Raw genomic sequence first — 25,287 nt, 5'->3', positions numbered from 1 at the left:
AACTTTGAACTTAAACCTTCGTTGTTGCAGGCTGTGCAACAGAACCAATTCTCTGGAAATCTTACCGAAGATCCAAACCTTCATTTATCCGTATTTGTCCAATACGCTGATACTGTTAAAGCTAATGGTGTCACTTCAGAGGCAATTCGACTTCGTCTTTTTCCTTTCTCATTAAGAGATAGCGCTAGAAGATGGCTTCAATCTCTTCCTTCCAACTCAGTCACCACATGGAACGAGTTGAAGAAAGTTTTTCTTGCCCGATATTTTCCGCCAAGCAAAACAGCTATGTTAAGAGCCCAGATAAACGGATTTAAACAGAAAGACAACGAGTCTCTTTTCGAAGCATGGGAAAGATACAAAGACATGATGAGACTTTGCCCACACCATGGTTTGGAAGACTGGTTAGTAATTCACACATTTTATAATGGTCTCTTATACAACACAAGGTTAACAATAGACGCCGCTGCAGGTGGTGCACTAATGAATAAACCTTATGCTGATGCTTACCAGCTTATCGAGAGCATGGCCCAAAACCACTATCAGTGGGGAACCGAACGAACGAATGTGGAAAAACCTCAACCGAAAACTGGCATGTACGAGATAAGTAACCTTGATCACGTTAATGCAAAAGTGGATGCTTTGGTCCAGAAAATTGAAAGTTTAAACGTATCGCCTCCAGCAGCCGTGGTTGCTATAACTCAGAATTGCGAGGTCTGTGGAATCCAAGGCCACACTCCTGCGGAATGTCAACTCTTGACTGGAATCTAAACAGAGCAAGTAAACTATGCTCAAGGAAGCCCCTATTCGAATACCTATAACCCAAATTGGAAGAACCATCCAAACTTCTCATATAAGAGTAATAATGCTTTATACGCACCTGGACAGTCTCCAAATCAAGCCCCATCTATACCTCCGGGATATCAGAAACCGAATCCTAACAATAATACCCCTAGAAAATCCAACTTGGAAATCATGATGGAAAACTTTATAGCTTCCCAACAACAAACCAATAAAGATTTCTTAAACCAGAACATACACACTGGCGAACAACTTAAACAACTAGCAAGCAAAGTAGATGCCTTGGCTACCCATAACAAAATGCTGGAAACGCAAATATCTCAAGTAGCTCAACAACAAGCACCTACTGCTGCACCAACTGGTACATTCCCTGGACAGCCCCAACCCAATCCGAGAAGCCAAGCTCATGCAATTATATTGAGAAGTGGAACGGAAGTGGAAGGACCGTCTGACCCAAGGATAGAAAACCAAAACCCTAAGAAATCTACTGAGGAAAGTGAACCTAAGGAAAAGGAAGAGAGTGATAAGGAAACCCTAGAAAAGAAGGAACCTTATGTACCTCCACCACCTTACAAACCACCTATACCTTACCCTCAAAGGCTTGTTAAAACCAAAGATGTAGGCCAATTTAGAAAATTTGTTGATCTCCTTAAACAATTAAACGTTACAATTCCGTTTACCGAAGCTATTACGCAGATGCCCTCGTATGCTAAATTCTTAAAAGAAATTCTTTCTAATAAGAGGAAACTTGAGGATAGCGAAACCGTTACACTCCCTGCCGAATGTAGCGCTATAATCCAAAACATGCCCCCTAAACTCAAGGATCCGGGTAGTTTCTCTATACCCTGTCACATAGGAAAATTTGTCATCGACAAAGCCTTATGCGATTTAGGAGCCGGAATTAGCGTTATGCCTTTATCCATATGTAAGAAACTGGAAATGGGAGAATTAAGACCGACCAAAATGTCTGTGCAATTAGCAGATCGTTCCATCAAATATCCTGTAGGAATCCTTGAAAACGTTCCCGTACGCATAGGTCAGTTTTACATTCCCACTGACTTCACAATTATGGACATTAGAGAAGATGATACGACACCTATTATACTAGGAAGACCATTCTTAGCAACTGCCGGTGCAATCATAGACATAAAACGAGGACGACTCACCTTCGAAGTAGGTGAAGAGAAAATTGAATTCATTCTTTCCCAATTCTTGAAAGCACCTGCAATAGAAGATACATGTTATTTCATGGATATCATCGATGAATGCATAAAAGAAGCAGAGTCAGGAGAAGACAAATCATCAGACTATCTTTTAGAGGACAAATCTAAACAATGCCTAGCAATAACACCGGATCCTACGCAGTGTCTTAACAAACCAACCCCTGATTTGAAAACACTTCCCAAAAATCTGAGATATGAATTCCTAGACTTAGAACTTGAACGACCTGTGATAGTTAATGCAGATCTAGGAAGACTCGAAACAGAAAAACTCCTACATATCTTAAGAAAATATCCAACCGCACTAGGATACCACATCACTGATCTCAAAGGAATAAGCCCTTCTATTTGTATGCACCGCATCATGTTAGAAGAAGACTGTAAAACCTCTAGGGAACACCAGAGAAGACTGAATCCGATCCTAAGTGAGGTAGTAAAGAAAGAAATAACCAAGTTATTAGAAGCAGGTATTATATATCCTATATCTGATAGCAAATGGGTTAGTCCTGTACACGTTGTACCAAAGAAAGGAGGCATAACCGTTATTGAAAACGAAAAAGGAGAAACTATAACTAAACGAATCGAATCGGGACGGAGAATGTGCATTGATTATAGGAAACTAAACAAAGCAACCCGAAAAGATCATTTCCCTTTACCATTCATTGACCAGATGTTAGAACGATTAGCTAAACATTCACATTTCTGTTATTTAGACGGTTATTCAGGCTTCTTTCAAATACCAATTCACCCTGATGACCAAGAAAAGACAACATTCACATGCCCTTTTGGTACCTTCGCGTATAGACGAATGCCGTTTGGTCTGTGTAATGCCCCTGCAACTTTTCAAAGATGCATGATGGCAATATTCGCCGACTTTCTCGAAAACATCATGGAAGTATTTATGGATGACTTTTCTGTATACGGACAAAGTTTCGAAGAATGCCTTGAAAACCTGGAAAGAGTTCTGGAACGATGTGTAAAAGTAAACTTAGTACTTAATTGGGAAAAATGCCACTTTATGGTACAAGAAGGCATTGTTTTAGGACACATCATCTCGAACAGAGGAATTGAAGTAGACAAAGCCAAAATAGAGGTAATCGAAAATCTTCAACCCCCAAGAACTGTGAGAGAAGTACGAAGCTTTTTAGGACACGCCGGTTTTTACCGACGATTCATCAAAGACTTCTCTAAGATAACTAAACCCTTAACTGGACTGTTGATGAAAGATGCTGAATTCATATTCGACGATAACTGTTTAAAAGCATTTCAAACTCTTAAACAAGCATTGATCTCCGCACCCATTATGCAGACACCAGACTGGAATGAACCATTCGAAATAATGTGCGATGCCAGTGATTATGCTGTAGGTGCTGTTTTAGGACAAAGAAAGGATAAAAAGCTTCACGTTATATATTACGCTAGCAGAACCCTGGATGAAGCACAGATGAATTATGCCACAACCGAGAAAGAACTCCTAGCAGTGGTATTTGCGCTAGATAAATTTCGTTCTTACCTGGTAGGAGCCAAAATAATAGTTTACACTGATCACGCTGCTATCAGGTACCTTTTAACAAAAAAGGATGCTAAACCTAGACTCCTAAGATGGATCTTGTTACTACAAGAATTCGACTTAGAAATCAAGGACAAGAAAGGAACTGAAAACGTAGTAGCAGACCATCTATCTAGACTTGAGAACCTTGAACCAGAAAGAACATCCATTAATGATGATTTCTCGTATGATAAACTCATAGCTACTTTGGAAGAGAACAACTCCGACATGCAAGTAGAAACCACCTTAGCTATATCTGTCATACCATGGTACGCTGATCTAGTCAATTATTTAGCTGCCGGAATAGTTCCACCTACTTTATCTTACCAGCAGAAGAAACGATTCTTCCACGACATAAAACACTATTACTGGGATGATCCCTTACTTTTCAAAAGAGGCCCCGATGGTATTTTCCGTCGATGTATACCCGAAGAAGAGGTAGAAAATATAATCCAACACTGTCACTCTGCGCCTTATGGTGGACACACAAGTACATCCAAGACCTGCTCTAAAATCCTACAAGCTGGCTTTTATTGGCCAACTATATGGAAGGACGTACATGCGGCTATTAAGGAGTGTGACAGATGTCAACGCACGGGAAACATATCTAGACGTGACGAGATGCCACAAAAAGGTATTTTGGAAGTAGAGATTTTTGACGTGTGGGGGATAGACTTCATGGGACCTTTCCCATCCTCTTTCGGTAACAAATACATACTCGTGGCAGTTGACTACGTATCAAAGTGGATCGAAGCTATAGCTTCTCCAACAAATGACACCCGAGTAGTAACTAGACTCTTTAAAAATATAATATTTCCGAGATTTGGCATCCCAAGAATAGTAGTCAGTGATGGTGGATCACACTTTATATCCAAGGTACTCGAAAAACTACTACTTAAATATGGAATGAGACATAGGATAGCAACACCTTACCACCCTCAAACCAGTGGACAAGTGGAAGTATCTAACAGAGAAATCAAGCAAATACTAGAAAAAACGGTCGCCACTTCAAGGAAAGATTGGTCATTGAAATTACCAGAAGCTTTATGGGCATACCGAACTGCTTATAAAACTCCCATAGGGACGACCCCATTTAAGCTCATTTATGGAAAATCCTGTCACCTCCCGGTAGAATTAGAACATAAAGCCTATTGGGCTATTAGAAATTTAAATTTGAATTATAAAGCCGCCGGTGAAAAGAGAATCCTTGACATAAACGAATTAGAGGAACTCAGAAGAGACGCCTATGAAAATGCCAAAATCTATAAAGAAAGAACAAAACAATGGCATGACAAGCGTATATCAAGGAAAATCTTCAAGCAAGGCGACGCAGTACTTTCGTTTAACTCTAGACTAAAGTTATTCCCGGGAAAACTACGATCCAGATGGTCAGGACCTTTTCATATCACTAAAATCTTTCCCAGTGGAGCGGTAGAAATAAAAGGACAATCTACAGAACCGTTCACCGTAAACGGGCAACGTCTGAAACATTATCACTATGCGGAAACCAACGAGGATTCGCAAATTCTACACTTAGACGAAACGCCCCCAGGACTCATAGACTATATTTAACAGTTTCTTTGTCGAGCTTGCGACATTTAAACAAAGCGCTTAGTGGGAGACAACCCACAAATTAATTTGTTATTTTATTATTCTATTATTATTATCATTTCCTTATTTTTCTCTTAATTATTCTTTTAATTTCTATTTAGTATTCATTATTGATTTATTCAAAAAGAAAACAAAAAAATATATCTATATATAATAATAATAATTCTTTTCTTCTTTCGGCATTTGGCCAAATCCTGACTTAAACTCATGTTTCTTTTCTCTAGCTAACACTAACCAGATGGGACATTCTGATCGTATGGGTATCAAGTTCAGAGGAATGGCTCAGAAACGAAAGTTTGAAGAACTAGCCGCTAGAGAGATGCTACCTAGTTTATATGTTGATGATTGGGCTATGACTGCCCTTGGATTGAGACAGAGTGTCCTGTTTTTGCTGAATCAGATAGGATGGGAGACCTCCCCTATCCTGAGACATTTCACCACCTACCGGAGACTCACACTAGAATTCCTTAGTTCATTAATCTATCTACCTAGCCATGGAAAAGGAATTAGCAGAGGTTTTATCCAGTTCAGAATGTTCAATATGGAGTACCAATTTAATATTAGAGACTTCACCAACCTTTTGGGTTTTCCTACCTCCTTTGATACATTCACTGTAAGCCAGGAAGAACTTTTTGAATATAGAGAGCTTGAACACTTTTGGGGTAAGCTGACTGGAAATGATGAGCCCGAAGAACATGAGTTTCTCTCTGGAAACATACATAACTCGGCTTTTCGCTATTTCCATAAGATCCTGACCCACACTTTATTTGGGAAGAAGCCAAATAGTACTTCAGTTTCACGTGATGAACTCTTCATCATATTTTGTGCTTCCCAGAACCGTCCAGTAAACGGTGCTACTTTTATGTTAGCTAATTTGGACCACCTTATCCAGGATGAGCGAGCACCCATTAGAATAGGCGGTTTGATCACTATGATAGGTAATGCTATTGGATTACGTCAGCCTATGCTTGACCTTAGCCCTTTTTGTGGCATTACTACTATGAGTATACCCTTCCTCTTCAACACTATGTTTATAGCAAACATAGGGTCTGATGAGTTCGAGCTTATTATTGATAACCAAGTTCTCTGCCTATTCACCATGCCCGATCCTAGAACTAGTGTTCATAACCAAAGGAACTGGCTCTATAACCTGAATGAAACCCCAACTCCTGCTGGATCCACTGAATCCATCCAGGATTATGAGATTTGTGATGACTATGAGCACTATGTTGACCATATCTCTCTTGCTGAATCTGACCCTCAGACACCTTCCGGCTACTATGATATTGATCCTCCTCCTCAGCCTGCCCTGACCGAAGAATCAGTCATGCCTGATCTCCGACATCATATGCCAGGAACAGATATTAAAACCGTCATTGAAGCCTTGATGTCAGAACAAGACGCCCTCAGGGAAGATTTCCATAACTTGAGACTTGAAATCCTAGAATACACGAGCAGCACGGCAAGTCAGTTACGTATGTTACGGCATCATGTTAACTCTTTTACTCCTCCGGCCAGAGATCCGAAGATAGATGGAATTTAGTTATTTCTTTCTAAGTTATTTAGTTTTAGGCTAGATTTTTCATTAATGTTGTTTGAATTCATGTTTATTTCTATTTCATTTCATTGTTTTCCTTCCCTGTAATACATTATGATCATTCTTATTGAAGCTGTTTAGTTAATTTTATTATGCAATGGCTATTATGCTCTACTGTTGTTACCTATTATTATTATTATACAAAGCAAGTAAGCGTGCACAATACATTAAAACTGCAGACTAAAAAATGATCATAAGCAAAATGAAACATTAAAATACGCTACCAAAGTAATTCTGTGAAGCGCTACTGAAGCCTTGCCAAAAAGGACTGTGTGACGAGCGTCACACACTCCATGACGAACGGCACGCAAAACGCCTGTTACGAACGTCACAGCCTTGTGACGAGCGTAACGCCCCTCAGACATATGAACGTTAGGGAGCCGTTGGAGACGAACGTTACACTTTGATTTTTTACATTCCCCATTCATTTTTCATTTACCACACTTAATTACTCTTCAACCACTTTTTCTTTCTATCTTCCAATCCTTCTCCTATAAATACCTACCAAAACTTCCCTCATTCACCACAAAACAATTCTCTCATATCAAATACATTTCTTTCCAAATCATCCCTTCAAAAATTCATCACAATGGCGGGAAATCAAAATTTCGGAAATATCATCTTCCGATCCGGAGATGACAACTACCAGCAAGAGCAATTCGAACGTTTCCAACAGCGAGGCGTCGCTTCCACCAGGTACCCCGATTTAACTTGTTTACAACAATTAGGATTACTCCAAGGTATCGAATGGATGCTCCGCCTAGCCGACTTAACCTTCCTTTGCACTCATAATCAACCCACCTACCCATCCCTAACCTTAGAATTCTTAAGTTCATACGACTACACCACTCCCGCCGGTGAAGACGAATTTTTAACCGGTACCGCAACCTTCCGCATGTTCAACACTGAGTACTCCTTAACCCAAAACCAATTGAGTACCATGTTACAATTTCCCATAGAAGGTCAGGTACATCCCAGAATCCCTCCAAACTCAAACTGGAACACAGTTGGCGTTTTTGGCCTTTTTAAGAAAATTACCGGTATAGATACCTACAACTAGGAAGAACTCCTTCTCTCCCATATACATAACCCCACTATCCGGTACTTCATCCGCATCTTGCAAAACACAATTTTTGGAAGACCAAACAACAGCAAGGTCAACTCAAAGGAGCTATTTTTCCTCCAATGCGTTTTCGAACCGGATACTCAGGTAAACGCCGCCTCTTTTCTCTTTCATCATATCCGCACCTTATGTGCTAGAGGCCGGCAACCCTTTATAATTGGTGGATTAATAACCTCCATAGCACTTGGCCTACACCTAGGGGATAGACTCCAAACTTTAGAATCCCTACCTCCCCTGTCTATGGATATCAGCTATTGCCGCTCCAGCCGCCTGATTAAAAACAGAGTCGGCAGAGGATATTATCTTATGGTGAACAACCAGGTTGTCCCAAGCGTTGTTCTACCAAACATCGCCCTAACTGATGTCACAAACCCCGACCGCCACCTCTACGATCTAAACGCTCCTGAAACCACCGAGCCTTTACAAACAAACCCACAAACAGATGAGTTTGAAGAAATGGAACAAGGTGATCATCTTCCTACACAACATTCAGCCCCGCTCAACCCTTCCAGTAATGCAGCCGGCCCATCCTCCCAACGTCGTCGACGACGAAGGCCTGCGACCAACGACGACATTATGGATGCTATCGATGGAATGCAGGCACAGAATACAGAGATGATGCAGATGATGCGTCAAATGCAACAGCAACAGGACGCTCGGAATGCCATAACCGACCAGCGGTTTACTAAATTGTTCAGCAGGTTCGACAACTTAGACATACGTCAAAGATCACCAGGTCCAAGAACCAGAGGCGGAAGGCAACCTTAGTTGTTATTTTCTTTTGCCTTTCCATTTTGTATTTCCTTCCCTTAAAACATTGAGGACAATGTTTAGTTTAAGTATGGGGGGGAAACAATATTCTTCCTATTACCATTTTTCAAGTATGTTATTTTCCCTTTTCATTGTTATTTCCCTTTCTTATTATGAAAAAAAAAAAAAAAATTTATTATAATATATATTTATTTTAAGTCAAGTCCCTAGTGTGAAAAATTCTTATTATCTATTCCCCTCAATTTTCTTGAGCCATAACAAAAAAAATTTTAACACACCCAATAAGTATAAAGGTTGCTTACTTTATAAAACTTGAGTGAGATCAAAACAAAATCATTACCGTAACAACACTCTGAGAACCTCAATATGTTAGATCAGGATAAAGTACCTATTATACCGATTCCTTGAACTTTTAGTTCTATGGCAACCCCAAGTAGTTTATACAGAAGTCAGCACCATCTTAATAGCAAACTACGTGGAGGGCCGATGAATATAAGTGAATGATCCCCAAAGTAACCTAAAATATATAAATATATCAAGAAATGCACTAATTAAATTAGGTGATCCTTACCAGATCATTTAATCTAAAGGTTGCAGATCATGCAAAAGCACAATACGAAAGATCCATTATGAGTTGGTTCAGTAGGAATCTGGTACTGAACTTGGTAGGGCGGACTACGGTTCGATCCCCCGCAATTTGCAATGGACTGAATAATGAAGTTATCCGACTTATGTACCAGAACTTCTAGCTAAAAGCGGATCATAATCACTAACCGGTTACTCCACTATGTGCGCGAAAAGATAAAGGGCTTAATGTGATTTCGCTAGAATGAAAACGGGTAAAATAAGACTAAAGGAACCAGGATAGCTATCATAGGGTACTTGAACTGATTTGCATAGGGTAGGGTTATCTAAGTTGTAACGGTAGTTGTTGATGTCAAGATTAAACTCAAGTCCTCCTAAACAAAAATCCATTTGCAACCTAGTACGAATTGATGTGTGCTTTGAAATTTCATCTGGCTACAACTTTTAACAAGTTCTATACTGAATTTTGCTTGAGGACAAGCAAAGATTTAAGTATGGGGGAGTTTGATAACACGAAATTATATCACATTTTAAGACTTAATTCAATTAGATTATATTATCATTTACTTTAGTTTATCTCATTTTATCAGATATTATGCAGTATTTCCTTGCTATTTATGTCAGGTATCCATTTTGAAGCAAAAGTGAAAAAGGGAAGAAAAGGAGGTGTAAAAAGGAATAAAAAGGAAACAAACAACAAAGACCAAGCCCAGCCCAAAGAAAGTGCACGTTATGACTGTGACGGGCGTCACAAGGGTTGTGACGAGCGTCACACTAAAAGCACTCCTGTGACGAGCGTCACACAAGGTGTGACGAACGTCACACCAGTCCTCTATATTTTTGGCGCAAGGAACTCAACTGACCACGTTGAAGCCTACTTCCACGCACGCTTAACCCTCGGAACGAGACCACGCACACGGAAACCCTTGAAAAGTAGTTACACCAGCAGCTGTATAAATAGCAGCTAATTGGGAAGTTTCAAAGGACCGGTTTTTCCACGCTCACATTGCCGAAGCTCTGCCAAATTTTCTTTTCACGCCTTTTGCTTATTTTTTCCTTTCCAGCACTTAGCATTGTTTATTTTATTTATTTCTTTTGCAAGCTTTACATTTTTTTCCCTTGCAAATTTACCTTTCCAATTTTAACTTTTAGATATTTTTTCGCATAATAGTTTCTACACCGGAAACTATTGTGCAACTTTATACTGGATTTAACCTTACGTTATATTCCAGTTTTATTTCCTTGATTTAATTTACTGTTTAATTGAAGAATCCAAGAACAAATCCTACCGGCTTGTGGTGGAGTGTTCAAGACCATTGTATTACGCATTCAGGTTCTTTAATCGTTATTTAATATTTTGTTTTATTATTTATCTATATTATCTGCCTGGAATGAGTCTGTTTATGCATGATATAAGTTCTTATTTATTTAGCATGTCTGGCTAATTTGCCTAGGTATCGGTATGTAAAGTAAGCAGAATAAGGGATCAAGACTGAGTCGGTCTATCTAAACTTAAAATCAAAATCAATCTTTTTACGATTTCAACTTACAGGTTTAATAACAAGATTTTTTACAAAAGTAAAAGACATAAAGAAGTTAAAATCAATAGAGCGAGAGTTTGAGATTTTAACTGGACAGTGTAAGTTAGGCATTAATTCTAGATCAGGGCGAGAGCAAGTTTTAGAGTTAATTAAATTCTGACCTTTTCCAAAAAGTATTTTTAAAGATTGAATGTGAGGACGAGAGTTAAGCATTTGGATTTAATTATATAACCTAAGTCAACAGAGCGAGAGTTTGAGATAAGGGTGTTTAAAACGGTCAGTATTTTCTTAAAAAGAGTTTCTGCAACTTTATTGTTTTCAAAATATGGTTTTTGACTTAATTATAAGTGACAGCAACATTAATATAAAATCATGGTTTATTCAACAGAGCGAGAGTTTGAGATAGAACCTTTAACCAATAAAGTTAACCGAAACGATTCATTTTAAAACCAAGAAACCGACAAAGACTTGATTCCCTAGTTTTGACGAACTACATACCTGTAAGACCCCAATTTTGGGCCCTAAGATCCCTCATGGCCCATAACATATCATATCATGGCCTCAAGGATCATTGCATGCCTTAGCTTCCCTCCTAGTGGGTAGGTTGCCTTGTGGGCTGATTTCTTGATCACCAAGCATACTTTGCATTTGTATATCATTGCTTTTCATTTTGTTTACTAACCAAAAGTACAAAAATATTGTCATCTAACATTGTTACTTGCAGCTGAAGCACGGAAGCCCTACCCAGTCAACTGCAAAGTCAATTGTGGATTTGGAGGTGGGAAGTGATTAGAAATACTCCATTCATGTTCAAACAAGTCTCATTTGACATTTCAAATACTCACATTGAAGGATTTGAGGTCATACCAAAAGTTTCCAAAAGGAAAAATGACCTATGGTTTCAAGTTTCCAAAAAAATGGCAAGTTTTTGGAACAACTTCAACTCAATATTACGTCACCAAAAAAATCTTCAAATGGAATTTTGTTGAACATGAAAGTTGTAGATCTTTCTCTCCCATTTCCAAAAAGTCTAAGATCGTGAGAATCGGATGAACGGTTGAGGAGATATGATCAAATTACCACCGAGCGTGCATGGCAAAATTTTCCATGTATCGATACATACGAATTTCGCATCGATGCATGCAAGGCAAAAAGGACTATGTATCGATGCATACGAGTTATGTGTCGATGCATACTGTTAAAAAGTGCTATGTATTGATACAAACAAGTTATGTATCGATGCATACTGTTAAAAAATGCTATGTATTGATACAAACAAGTTATGTGTCGATGCATACTGTTAAAAACTGCTATGTATTGATACATACGAGTTATGTATCGATCCATACTGTTAAAAATGTGCTAGGCATCGATGCAGGAGCTTTTGTATCAATACATAACTCTGTTTTGAGCTCTCATACAGCATGGTTCACGTCCATATCACTTCACGCACCATTTTCATGCACAAGGGTGAAAATCCCAATTGACCAAAACACCTTCATTTAAGTTAATTTCATTTTTACCACTTCATTAACCAAGCTTAGGCATTGTTAATTAGAAGTATATATTGCACATTTCAGACTAAAAACCCTAGCCACTTTTTACTAAACAGATCAAAATTTCATTTTTCTCTCAAACTCTCTTTTTCCTCATCTGAATTTTTGGCCAAAACCTCCAAAGAACCACGAGCCATCTTGGTTGTGTCATCATCTGACCATCATTTGGAAGCCATTCCAAGCACCATTCACCAACTGTAATAGCATCCCATGTTCTGTTTTTCCAAAACTCCAACAATGGTGAAATTCGATTTGAGTGTTTCCAAGCCTTGCTGAGCTAAAGTGCTTCAAGTATTCATCATTTCAAAGCATAAGGAGCACCTGTTTGAGCTTGCATCATCCAAATAACCACTGGTTCACTCTTTTCTTCACAACCAAGTAAGATTTCGATTCTCTTGTTTCTCAAATCCATGCTATGATTTGTGTAGTCCTTGCCATGCTGAATCTATTGAAGTTTGTCTCATGTAATTTGGTTGACTAGTTTGCAAGAAATCTGAGAATGAAGTTTTGTGTTCATTTGCATTTTTGCTCGAATCTATTACCATAGTTGTTTCCATGAAAACCATGCTTGGATTTGTATTGTACATGCTCCAATGGTCCTGTTGGTATGCCATTTATTCATTTCTGAAACTTTTTGTTCATGAGCATATGTTTGATGATGAATGTTCTTCTGCTCGATTCCAAGTATGGGTGTTGATTTACTGAAAATTAGAGGTAGATTCATGTTGTCCATGCCCTAATGAACGTTTCCATGTATTTGATTTTGATTTCTGGGATTTTCTGGAAAAACACGATTTAGAGATGAATGTTGTTGCTGCTAAAACCCTAGGTTGCTTGAAGCTTAAACCCTGCCCAGAAATCATGATTTTGATTGGTTGTTTCGTTTGAATCTCTATGCATGTTACTGTTCCATTGAACTAGCCAATCAGGTTATTTCGTGTGTCCATGTGAAACGCAGTGTTTTGTTTAATGAGAGTGATATTTACCACAATGCCACTCGGTCAACATATTTTGACTTCTCATCCATGCTCTTTGTTCATGTTGTTTCCAAATTGTACCTCAACTTCCAAAAATCATTTCTAATTTATTTCAACTCCAAATTTCATGCCAATTTTTGCATAATGATCACATGAATGTCTAGTATTTTACCATGATTTTTAATATTTTTTCTGATCATTGGATTTTAAATAGCTCTAGGGTTTGTGAAATGTGACCAAAAATGATACATATTGCCAAGACCCTTGTGAAATAATGAGAATGTATCCATTGGTTCTGAAATTTTTTGTGGTGAAACTAGACTCATTCACCTTTGTTTTGATGTAGAGTTTGTGCATTTACCATATGTGGTGTGTGAGATATGATTTTCTGAAGTAGGGTGTGACAATTTGTGTCACACCAATGATGTGCATTTTCATGATTTTTGTTCACATGCTTCCTGGCTTCCAAATAATGTGAAATTTTGCATGAGCCATCTCTTATATGTCTAGTTGATGTATGAATTTTCCTGGAATTAATTGTGCAATTTCCAATTTGTTTGAGATTTTTCTTCCCTGCCTAGTCAATTGTTGACTTTGTATGATGCATCTTGCCAAATCATTTATGAAATTCTCATACCTTATTGTATGATCATGAAATTTCATATGTGCATACTAGATATCCTGAGCTTTGCATTGGTGTTGATCCCATACATTTCTCATCTGTTTTCAATTTGTTATGACTTTTTGAAGTTGACCCATGTATTGTTGACTTTTTGGTGCATACTTGAAATTGTGTTGACTTCCTGATTTTATTTGACTATCTTCCCATGATCCAATTGAGCTGAAATTTCATATGCATGCTATGTTATGGATTGTGATTGAGTATGAATTATTTCATAATTTTTGGAATTGATTATATTTGCTTTTGAGCTTAGTCTTGCTGTTGACCTTTTGTATGCTTCTCTTGCCATGCTTTGCATTCTTTTGTGTATGAAATGACAATGATGCATGATTTGATTGTGAATCCAATTGAGGTAGCTTCTTAAATGTTTGAACATGAATTGGGTTGACTTTTCTTTGCTGTTTGACTTTTTCTTTCATCCTTGACCCTAGGCTAGTCCTAGTGGTCTTTTGAGCTTACAATTGAGCTATTGTTTCAGGTTAAGCACCAATGCCTCAAAGATCATTCAAATTTGATTGAGTTGGATTATATATTGTGCTAACCCTTGTTTTGTAGGTGTGACTCATATGAGTTTGGCTTTGTGCCTTGGCACCTCTGTTTATGGTTGACTGTTGTTTATCCATTTCTTTTGGTTTGAACTGTTGACTTGTTTACTAATAAGTTTGACTTTTTCAGGTACACTTTAGTTGCTTTAGTTGCTTGCTTTGCTATTTAGCATTTGCTTTGAGGTATAAACCTTTCTTCTTCATGTAGTCTGGAGACCCGGTCTGTTATTTGACCGGGCAAACTGTCTGAAGTCCTCCTTAAGAGGCAATGCTTGTGTGTGTTTAAAATTATCCCAAGCAGGAAAAGTCCTTCGAGTAAGGCAATTGGTAGATCAAAGGGATAAGTAGCCTATCCCCTACTATTCAGTGTGTCCTCTCCTTGCTCCCATTACATGGTTGTAGCATTGAGATAAAAACCCAAGATCAATCGAGTCTAATGGGGAAAGAGTTCCATCTTTCTGAACTCCCCCACTTTCTATTATTTGATGCTCTCTCTGATCTGGGATAGAAGCAATGAGGCACACCCCTCATCTCCTTTTCATCTGCTTCACCTTAGCCTCTCAATGGCAAGGTTAAGAGCGACCTTTACCTATTACAGTGGACTTTCAAAGTCAAACCCTCTTGTGTGAGCCCCCCTGTTTGGCTATAGAGTGTGCTGTTTTGATATTCATTGATTGACTGATTGCTTCATATGCACATGTTTGCTTGTATGTTATGCATCTATCATCATCAATTGCCATTAATGCATGATCATCTCATTTGCTTTTGTGATGCTATTATTGTTGTTTGCCCATCGAGGACAATTGTAAGTCCATTGCTTTGGCATTTGCTCCTATGATATGGAAGGATAGAGTGTAAGACCTCATTGGTCACTCATATCTTCTGTTGCTTTGTTTGTATGTGAGGTTGCAGTTATAAGTCCCTGTAAGTTGGCATCTGCTTTCCTATGATCATAGTTTGTTTTATCTGTCTGCATGAGAGGTTGCAATTATAAGTCCCTGTAAGTTGGCATTTGCATTCCTGTGATCATATTGTTGCTTTTGTTCTTGTATGTGAGGATCCATTATAAGTCCCAGTAATGTGGCATTGGATTTCCTAGGACCATACTGTGGAGTTAACCTAAGTCCAGATAGATTGGCAGTTGACTTCCACATTTCATCTTTGTTTTTCTTTTGAGGAGATTAGTATAAGACCATTGAGTGGCATCTGATATCCATTTCTGTTTTAGGAGACTGGTGTAAATCCATCTATTGGTATCCGGTATCCGCTTTTTATTTCTTTGCCTGTGGAGATTAGTGTAAGACCATTGAGTGGCCTCTGATATCCCATTTTGTTTTAGGAGATTGGTATAAGACCAGTGATTGGCATCCGATATCCGCTTTTGCTTGCTTTGCTTGTTTGTTATTATTAATTGCTATTCCAAAGGACACACTTGAATCATCTCCCATATGATTTCAAGAAGTGAACCTTCTAAGAAGTTTTACTATCCATTCATCCATTCATCATTCATTATGTCCTAAACCTTTTCACACTTTATCTTTCAAACTTGACATAAGTGTTGTGCAAACATCTTCATGTTTTCTAACTAAAAACCTGGACCCCAAGTCCTTGACTTTTTTTCAAACTCCATTTCATAATACTTCTTTCAAATCAATCTTAATCATACTCTGACTTCACTTTTCATAATCACAATAATCAATTAACTTCACCCATTCAATTGTTTTGGCTTTGTCCATTGTTAATATGTTTTCATGCATTAGCCTTAGGTTTTAATTACCATAGTGGTTGATGTAAATCTTACCTTATCCTTAGTGAGTTGATTGTAAGTCTTCCATACTTATTATAGGGTTAACCCCTCACTAGTATGTTGAAGTCGTCCTCGCATGGTGGATTGTTGATATTGGTTGAGTTTTCTCCCATTGGTAATGAAAAGCCTTAGTGCTTGTGTTTTAAAAATGAACTCACTAATTTTTGGAAATCTTTTAGCCGAACTACGGCGTTTTGATCCTTACCTTTGATGGAAGGTACGTAGGCAGCGGGTTCATCCGTTCGAACACAAAAATAACTAACTTGTATATTCTTTTCTCATCATCCCAATCATGTTTGCACAATACTTATGTCATAACAAATAACAATTTAGTACAACAAGTGTGAAAAGGGCTCCCTAGGAGTACCTAGGACGTAGTGGGTGCCTAACACCTTCCCATTGCGTAATTTACCCCTTACCCAGACTCTCTGATCTTTTATTAGTTTTCTACGTGTAAAACTTCTTAGGCTTTTGTTCGCTTTTTAGCCAGTCCTTTGGATAAATAAAAGTGCGGTGGCGACTCGAAATTTCAATGTATCTCTTAGCTTATGATTTAATCGATAGATCATATAGCGACGAATACACCGCTACAGAAAAGTGGCGACTCCACTGGGGAACATCAACCCTTGGTGGTATTGCCTACTTTTCACCCTTGTTGTGCTATATTATTATTTGTTATTTGACATATTTTTGTATAATTTGGGATCACTGTATTGATTGTAATGTGTGAATTGCTTGATATACAATTGCTGTGTGCTTTGGTGATCTGTGAGATGAGTTCTATACCCGAACTCGAGTGCACTCTAGGATAGGAGAATGGCATAGTCTTGTTGACTGGTGTGGAGTATTCCTTAGCCAGTTGACTTGCGAGTCCATTCACTTGGTGGAGGTCATGTTGAACTAATAATGTCACACAAGTTATTTGTGGTTAGGCATTATTCTTTCAATCATGTTCCGCAGAAGCCAAGGACCTTAGTTTACCAAACCCATCTTGGCCTATTTTTAGGACCGTAGTGCGGAGGTCGTTCAGATGTCAGTTCTGATACGATTGTTACGCGATACTACACTCATAAGAGTTTCTCTTGAGAATATTCTTGGAATACGAGTATTCGTTCCTCCGATAATATTCGAAAGATGGAACGATGATTATGGGAACCTCTGATAGAACATGTCTGGCAGGTTTAAACCCTAGTACACTCCCTTTGGGTGGTTCTTAACCGAGACTCCATGCTCGTGACTCTCAACAAACCCATGATTCGTGGTTGAGTCGTTCAAACATTGTTAATATCAATGGATCCCGGATCAGGGGTAAAACCTAAAATCCACCAAAGCGGCTGGTTGATATTAAGGATGTTTGAGCTGGTTCATGTACCGTTAATATCAATGGAACTTGGGTGTCGATAAGGTGAAAACCTAAATCCACCAAAATGGATGATTGATATTAGGGATACAATGAGCTTTCCCACGACCTTTGTTTGGCGTGCTTTGCTTGACCCTTGAGTGTGTTGTTGCATTCATGCATTCATACATTCATCTACATTCATATCATAAAAAAAAAAAGAAAATTTTCAAGGAACTCAAAGGAGTTTATTTGCAAAAATTTTCAAAACATGAAAAAACCGGGAAATTTTTTTTCACCTGATATATCTGATGAGATATTCTCATATATGATCAAAATGCTTAAATATTTCAAAGTTTGCAAATAAAACCTTCGAGTTTCTTTGAAATAAAAACAAGCATATGCATAAACACTTCATGCATCATTTGCATCAGCAGGTGTTTTGTTCCGGTCTCCCGTCCTGTGGTCTGACCCTGCGACCTTCATTTATTTTGAAGACGCACTTTGCCGGTATTATACCAAAGCCATCTCTGCCAGATTGACGGATCATTTCGAGCTAGAGAATTGTGAACTCAGAGAGGATTTTGCCAGCCTTAGTGCTTTTAATGGATTTATTCCTGTTGATGGATTTATTCCTGGTTAACCAATCCCGGGCTGGCATTGGCTACTGTTCTGGGGCATTCAACGAGCAAGGTTTATTCAAGTGGAGGATTCATCCATGCTGATCAACCTGAAGAAGAAGAGGAAGCTGCTGCTTTCTTTGAAGAAGATGCAGAAGATCTGAACAATTTCATCATTCCTGGTGGTGTCTGCCACAATTGGGTCGCTGTGGATGTTCCTACGGTCATTCATAAGTCAGCGTGAATTGTTCACTTTGTTTAAAACCCTTCTCCCATGCCAAAAGGAGAAGTGATGACATTGTTGGCAAAGCATTTAATACAATGATGTTTTCATTCAATTAATGCATTGTCAAACATTTGTTTTTCCATTTGTTTTCACTTTTTGCTTTTCTACATGAAATCAGTGATCACAAAAAACCATGAAAAACATAAAAGCAGTCTTTTCATCTGCATAAATGATTTGCTTGTTTAAATTCAAAAGCTTTTCATTATCCAGAATCATTATGCAGGGATTTCTAAACCCATTGAACATAATGATCCAACGCCATCTCCCAATCTTGAATTCCTTGTATTTGAGGCAGAGGAAGATGATGTTGAAGGGGATTCCTGACGAGATTACCCGAGCACTTGAGCAATGAAAAGCAGATCATTCAACTGCGTCTCAAGATCCCAGCAACAGTCAAACTGGGGCATTGCAAATGCAATTAAAAAAAAAATCAAATCAAAAAAAAAAAAAAAAAAAAAAAATCAAAAAAAAGAGAAAGAGGGTGAAAAAGATGAAAAAGTCAAAAATCAGCAAAAATTTTTCCAAATATTCTTTCCAAAAGAAAAAAGAAAAAGTATACTCTCAAAGTCCCTAGTTGACTGATGCTGAATGGATTCAGAGTCGTTATGACCAGTTGAATTTAATCGAAGAGAAGCGATTAACTGCCATGTGCCATGGTCAGCTATATCAGCAAAGAATGAAGAAAGCATTCGATAAGAAGGTCAAGCCTCGTGTGTTCCGAGAAGGTGACCTCGTGCTCAAGAAAGTTTTGTCTTTCGCGCCCGATTCCAGGGGCAAGTGGACTCCAAACTACGAGGGTCCATATGTTGTTAAGAGAGCCTTTTCAGGCGGAGCTTTGATGCTTACAACAATGGATGGGGAGGATTTCACTCGTCCTGTGAATTCAGATGCAGTCAAGAGATACTTTGCCTAGAAAAAGAGTATATGCAAATGAAAAAAACAGAATGGCTCGCTAAGTTGAAAACCCGAAAGGGCGGCTTAGGCAAAATTGAGCGTCTCGGTGGAGAACCCGCAAGGGTAATCCAGGCAAAAATTAGAGACTTGAAAAAATAATATATTTGCATCCCGCTAGATTGAGTACCTCACCCTGGGGCAATCTAGGCAAAAATTAGGGATTTGGCAAGTAACTGCATCCTGACAAGACTTTCTGTCCATCAGTCGTCATTTCGTCAAAAGATTCTCGATTCATCGTCAACCGAAGCTTCGGATACATCGAGATTCAAATTGGTAGAGAAAGGATCATTATGTTCAATGTAGCCCTCTTCCAATATATATCACTGATTTCAAATTTGTACAGATCTATGGAGTCTTGCCATTTGCAGACTACCATTCTATCAAATCAATTTGAGCTTTTTATCCAATTATTTGCACTCTTATTTGTTTCAATTCAACAAATGTTTTGCATGTTTTAAATTGATAAAATATCATTGTTTTAAACAAATCAAATTTTTCAAAATATATTGTTTAAACAAAGTGAACATTCACAATGATAAAAGGATACTCAAGAATATCTCAGTGCTCTCCCGAGGGTGGCATGATTTCCAACAGGTAAGACATTTGTTCATATTCCTGGTTTGGTGGTATCTTCTTTCTTCAGATCTTTGTTGGGGTTGTTCCTCAAACAAAGTTGTTGTTGGGGTTGTTCCCCAGTATAGTCGCAAGCAGAGTGTTGTTGAAGACTCCGTTCTCCAGCAGCAATTTTCCCCCCAGCATGGATGTTTTATTGTGAAGTTTCGGCGGTTGATGGTTTGTCATCTTGGTGCCCCGTCACTTTCTCCATTGGGTCGTATGCCCCAGACTTTATTTGTCTCCTCAGCGCAGTCGTGAGTATAACTGATTGATTGATATTCCCCTCTGAGTCGCGAGTAGAGATGTTATTGATATCCCCATCGGATCTGCGAACAGAGTTGTTATCACTCTTCCCAGTGCAGTTGCCAGCGGAACTGTCTATTTCCTCAGCATGATCTCTTTCTTTTTGAAGACTCGGTAAGTCAGTGGTCTGATACCCGGTACTTTACCCTTTCCCCGGCGAAGTCGTCTGCGGAATTGTTGCTGTCTCTCCATCAGAGTTTTTCTCTTCAGCAGGGCAGGATTTATTTTCCTACTCAGTGGTTGATTGGGTTGACATCCCAGTATATTTGCAACCATCTTTTCCTCAGCTTAGTCTGCAGAGTGTTTGTTGTGGCAGCTTTGCCTGTTGAATACTCCTTCAATCCCGATATGGTCGGATGATGGCTCTAGCCTCCAGTGAACGGATTAATTTCCTGACTGTCTGTGATCCCCAGTAGAGTGGCTTATTGCAGAATCTACTTGTTGTGATCAGTTTGCTATGTATATTCTCCCCAAGTGGAGCGGTTCGTCGCAGAATCTACTTGTTTGATCTGTCCTCCCTCAGTGGTTTGCCCCCAAGAGAGTAGCCGACAGTTTTCCCCAGTAGAGTTGCTTATGCAGTTGAATTCTATTTGGATGATATCATTCTCCCTCAGTGGGTTGTTCCCCGGTGGAGTTGTGTGGATCTGCTTCTACAGCAGTTTGTGCTTGTGCAACGCACTTTTTATTTCTCAGTCGACACTGGGATCCCCTGCAGATACTTTGGGACTTCTCTTGTTCCCCTACAGATTCGTCTTGGTGGCTGTTTTGCCCGTTGTGACTTTCTGTACCTTGATTGGGTTGTTTCCTAATATCTATGATTCTCTGCTTCTTCAGCAGTACCTGCAGATCTTTGCTCTTCAGCATGTAGATCTCCGCAGATTGGCTCTCCAGCTGGTTGTTCCCCTGGAAGTATAATACCGGACGTCTGGTTCCTGAACCTGTTTGTGTTAGAATTGTCTGTTTTGTCAGCATTCATCAAACATAAATCACGCATATTCATGCATATTCATGAAACATTCAGATATTCATGTTGCATTTCTTGCCATATATCTTTTGTTTGTCGTGTCTCCTGCTATGGTGATATAGATCTCTTTATAGATCTCCCCAAGCAGATGTCGGGTGTTTAAAATCTCTCCATATAGAGTCAACCCCATAAGCAGAAAATGTTGTCTTTCCTTCTGCAGTTCCCCACTGAGATATATCCTCGTGGATGACGGTTTCTTCCGTTTCCTCCCAACACATATATTGGGATGGATTTTCCTATTTGAGTTATATCCTCATTAGGACGTGTCTTGATTCAGTCTGTCTTTTCGGATTATTCCCGAATTGGCTATTTGTCAAATGTCTTGTGCTTCCCAGTGGGTTGTTCCCCAGCGGAATGTGTTTTGGGCCTCTACCCTCATAACCGGTAGTTGTAAGTCTTATCTTTCCTGGCTTTCTTGACAGAATTTGTGGTTATACACCTTTTATTCTCCAGCCAGAGTTTTGGTTTTCTACCTACTACCCGGTAGTTGTAAATCCTATTTTCCTGCTCATCAGCAGTTTGTGGTTTGTTATTAACCCTATCTTGGTTTCCCGTGCGGATTTGTGATTTATTCTATCCCCACGCGGAGTGTTGGTCTTCTACCCCGTATTCGGTAGATGTAAACCCTAATTTTTGTGGTTATCCCCACCAGATTTTGGCCCTCTGCCTACTAACCAGCAGTCGTAAGTCCTATCTTTGCGGTTTTTCTACCTACAAACCGGTAGTCATAAACCCTGTTTTCTCCACTTGCAGAGTTAACTTTGTTGTTCATCCCAACCGATGACAATTTTTTCCCTTGTGGTTATCTTCATCTAGTTCTTGATGTTGATTTTCCTTTGCTTGGATAAGTTGCTCAGATCAGCACTTATATCCCTAGCAAGTTTTTTGTGGATAATTGCCGTATGCTAGCAATTTTATCCCCAGTGGGTCCTTTCACCGTATGCTAGTGATTGTGTTCCCCGGATCATTGGTTGTACACCAATGCATCCCCAGCTAGTCCCTGTGGATAATTGCCGGATGCTCGCAATTTATCCTCAGCAGATCGCCTTTCATTTACCCTTTTGTTGGTAATGTTTGTTGCTCCTTTTGATTGGTTATCATTATATACCTAGTTTGGTATCCCGATACCTTTCTTTTCGGTTGATTTATCCTTTATTAACCCAGTAACCGGTTGTGGATAATCTTCCATGCGAGTATATTATTCACGGTCCGCCGGTAATGAATAATATATCTCATGCACTCTTCAGTCGAAGCCTTTTGCGTTTCCCCGGTCGAGTAAGATTCGTTATTTCCCTTTGTGGAGTCGAATATTCTTGTTGTTGGATAATTGCCGGATGCTTGCAATTTATCCCTTTGAGTTGTCTTTCGTTTACCCGGATGCTTGGTATCGATTGTCTCTCTATTGTGGTTAGTCACCTATTATATACCCAGTAACTGGTATCTCTGGTGTCTTTTCCTTTCGAGTGTATTATTCACGGTCTGCCGGTAATGAATAGTATATCTCATGCGCTCTTTAGTTGGAATCCTTTGTTGATTTTCCCCAACTGAGCAAGATTCGTATTCTTTGTAGAATCGAATAGCCATCCTTTAACCAGTTTGTGTTTTGGATGATGAGTGTTTTGGAAGTGAAATCCAATTCACGTTTTCGGTAGATCACCTATTATATGCCCAGTAACCGGTATCCCTGGTGTTTCTTACCATGCGAGTTTATTATCTACGGTCTGCCGGTAATAGATAATATATCTCATGCGAGTATTCTTATCCACGGTCTGCCGGTAATGGATAATGTATATCTCATGCGCTCTTTAGTTGGAATCCTTTGTTGATTTTCCCCAACTGAGCAAGATTCGTATTCTTTGTAGAATCGAATAGCCATCCTTTAACCAGTTTGTGTTTTGGATGATGAGTGTTTTGGAAGTGAAATCCAATTCACGTTTTCGGTAGATCACCTATTATATACCCAGTAACCGGTATCTCTGGTGTTTCTTACCATGCGAGTTTATTATCTACGGTCTGCCGGTAATGAATAATATATCTCATGCGCTCTTTAGTTGGAATCCTTTGTTGATTTTCCCCAACTGAGCAAGATTCGTATTCTTTGTAGAATCGAATAGCCATCCTTTAACCAGTTTGTGTTTTGGATGATGAGTGTTTTGGAAGTGAAAACCAATTCACGTTTCGGTAGATCACCTATTATATACCCAGTAACCGGTATCTCTGGTGTTTCTTACCATGCGAGTTTATTATCTACGTTCTGACGGTAATAGATAATATATCTCATGCGAGTATCTTATCCACGGTCTGCCAGTAATGGATATTGTATCCCATGCACTCTTTGGGTTTGTGTCCCCATTTGAGTAAGATTCGTTTTCCCGTTGTGGATTCGAATGCCCATCCTGTAAGTCGATTTGCTTTCTCAAGCCCTCCTTTCGGATGATGAGTGTTTTGGAAGTGAAAACCAATTCACGTCTTCGGATCTTATCCTATAAACAACCCAGTAACCGGTTCAGGATAATTTTCCTTTCGAGTATATTATTCACGGTCTGCCGGTAATGAATAATATGTCTCATCTGAGTATTCTATCCACGTTCTGACGGTAATGGATATTATATCTCGTGCGCTCTTGAGTCAATCTTTTGATTGTTTTCCCCTCAGAGTAAGATTCATTTTCCTTGTGGAATTGAATGTCCATCCTATAAACAAGTTTGCTTTTCTAGCTCTCTTCAGGATGATGAGTGTTTTGGAAGTGAAATCCAATTCACGCTTTGGTCGGTCACCTTTTATATACCCAGTAACCGGTATCCTTGGTGTTCCCTCCCTTTCTGCTCCCTATTATGACCTCGGTCCCCCTGTGGAGTCAGATTTTCCTGTTTTGTTATCCTTATGCCCGGTAACATCTCATTTCTTTGTTGCTTCCCTTAGTGGAATTTCCTTTTGCTTCTCCCCAGGAGTCAGCTTGTGTCTCTCCAATGGATTTATTTTCCTTTGGAATTCTTTCCCCCAGTGTGAGTCCTTCACTCCCCAGTGAGGTCTTTATGTCTGTTTTCTGTATTTCCTAATCAGAGTCGTGTCTTGTTCACGTTATGTCAGTTTTATCTTCCCCAGTTTGGAGTCGTGTATTGTCCACACATTTCTTTTTCTTTTATTATCCCCATAGAGTCTTGTTAGAGTCTCTGTTCCTGGTGAGTGTACTAATCCGATGGATCGTCTTTTCTTCTGTGTGAATCATATTCCCCACAGAGTTTGTGTCTTTTGCATGCATACATTTGCATCATGAGGTCTCTTAGGGACCAAAATTTGTCTCATTACTGTTATTTAAGCCCATTCTACCGCGTCGAGATGAAGATTTCTAAACTTCACTTCTCCGGCTAGAATGACCTTAAATAGGGGCATCTGTAAGACCCCAATTTTGGGCCCTAAGATCCCTCATGGCCCATAACATATCATATCATGGCCTCAAGGATCATTGCATGCCTTAGCTTCCCTCCTAGTGGGTAGGTTGCCTTGTGGGCTGATTTCTTGATCACCAAGCATACTTTGCATTTGTATATCATTGCTTTTCATTTTGTTTACTAACCAAAAGTACAAAAATATTGTCATCTAACATTGTTACTTGCAGCTGAAGCACGGAAGCCCTACCCAGTCAACTGCAAAGTCAATTGTGGATTTGGAGGTGGGAAGTGATTAGAAATACTCCATTCATGTTCAAACAAGTCTCATTTGACATTTCAAATACTCACATTGAAGGATTTGAGGTCATACCAAAAGTTTCCAAAAGGAAAAA

General features: G+C 39.1%; 1 pseudogene; it reads right to left on the bottom strand.

The window, feature by feature from the left end:
* Positions 1 to 292: 292 nt before the first annotated feature.
* Positions 293 to 392, bottom strand: LOC127109083 (uncharacterized; annotated as a pseudogene).
* Positions 393 to 25,287: the final 24,895 nt, after the last annotated feature.

This window comes from Lathyrus oleraceus, chromosome 7, assembly GCF_024323335.1.
Source record: "Lathyrus oleraceus cultivar Zhongwan6 chromosome 7, CAAS_Psat_ZW6_1.0, whole genome shotgun sequence".
Lineage (NCBI taxonomy): Eukaryota > Viridiplantae > Streptophyta > Magnoliopsida > Fabales > Fabaceae > Lathyrus > Lathyrus oleraceus.
The sequence above is the reverse complement of the archived record's forward strand: the minus strand, read 5'-3'. Positions and strand labels throughout refer to the sequence as shown.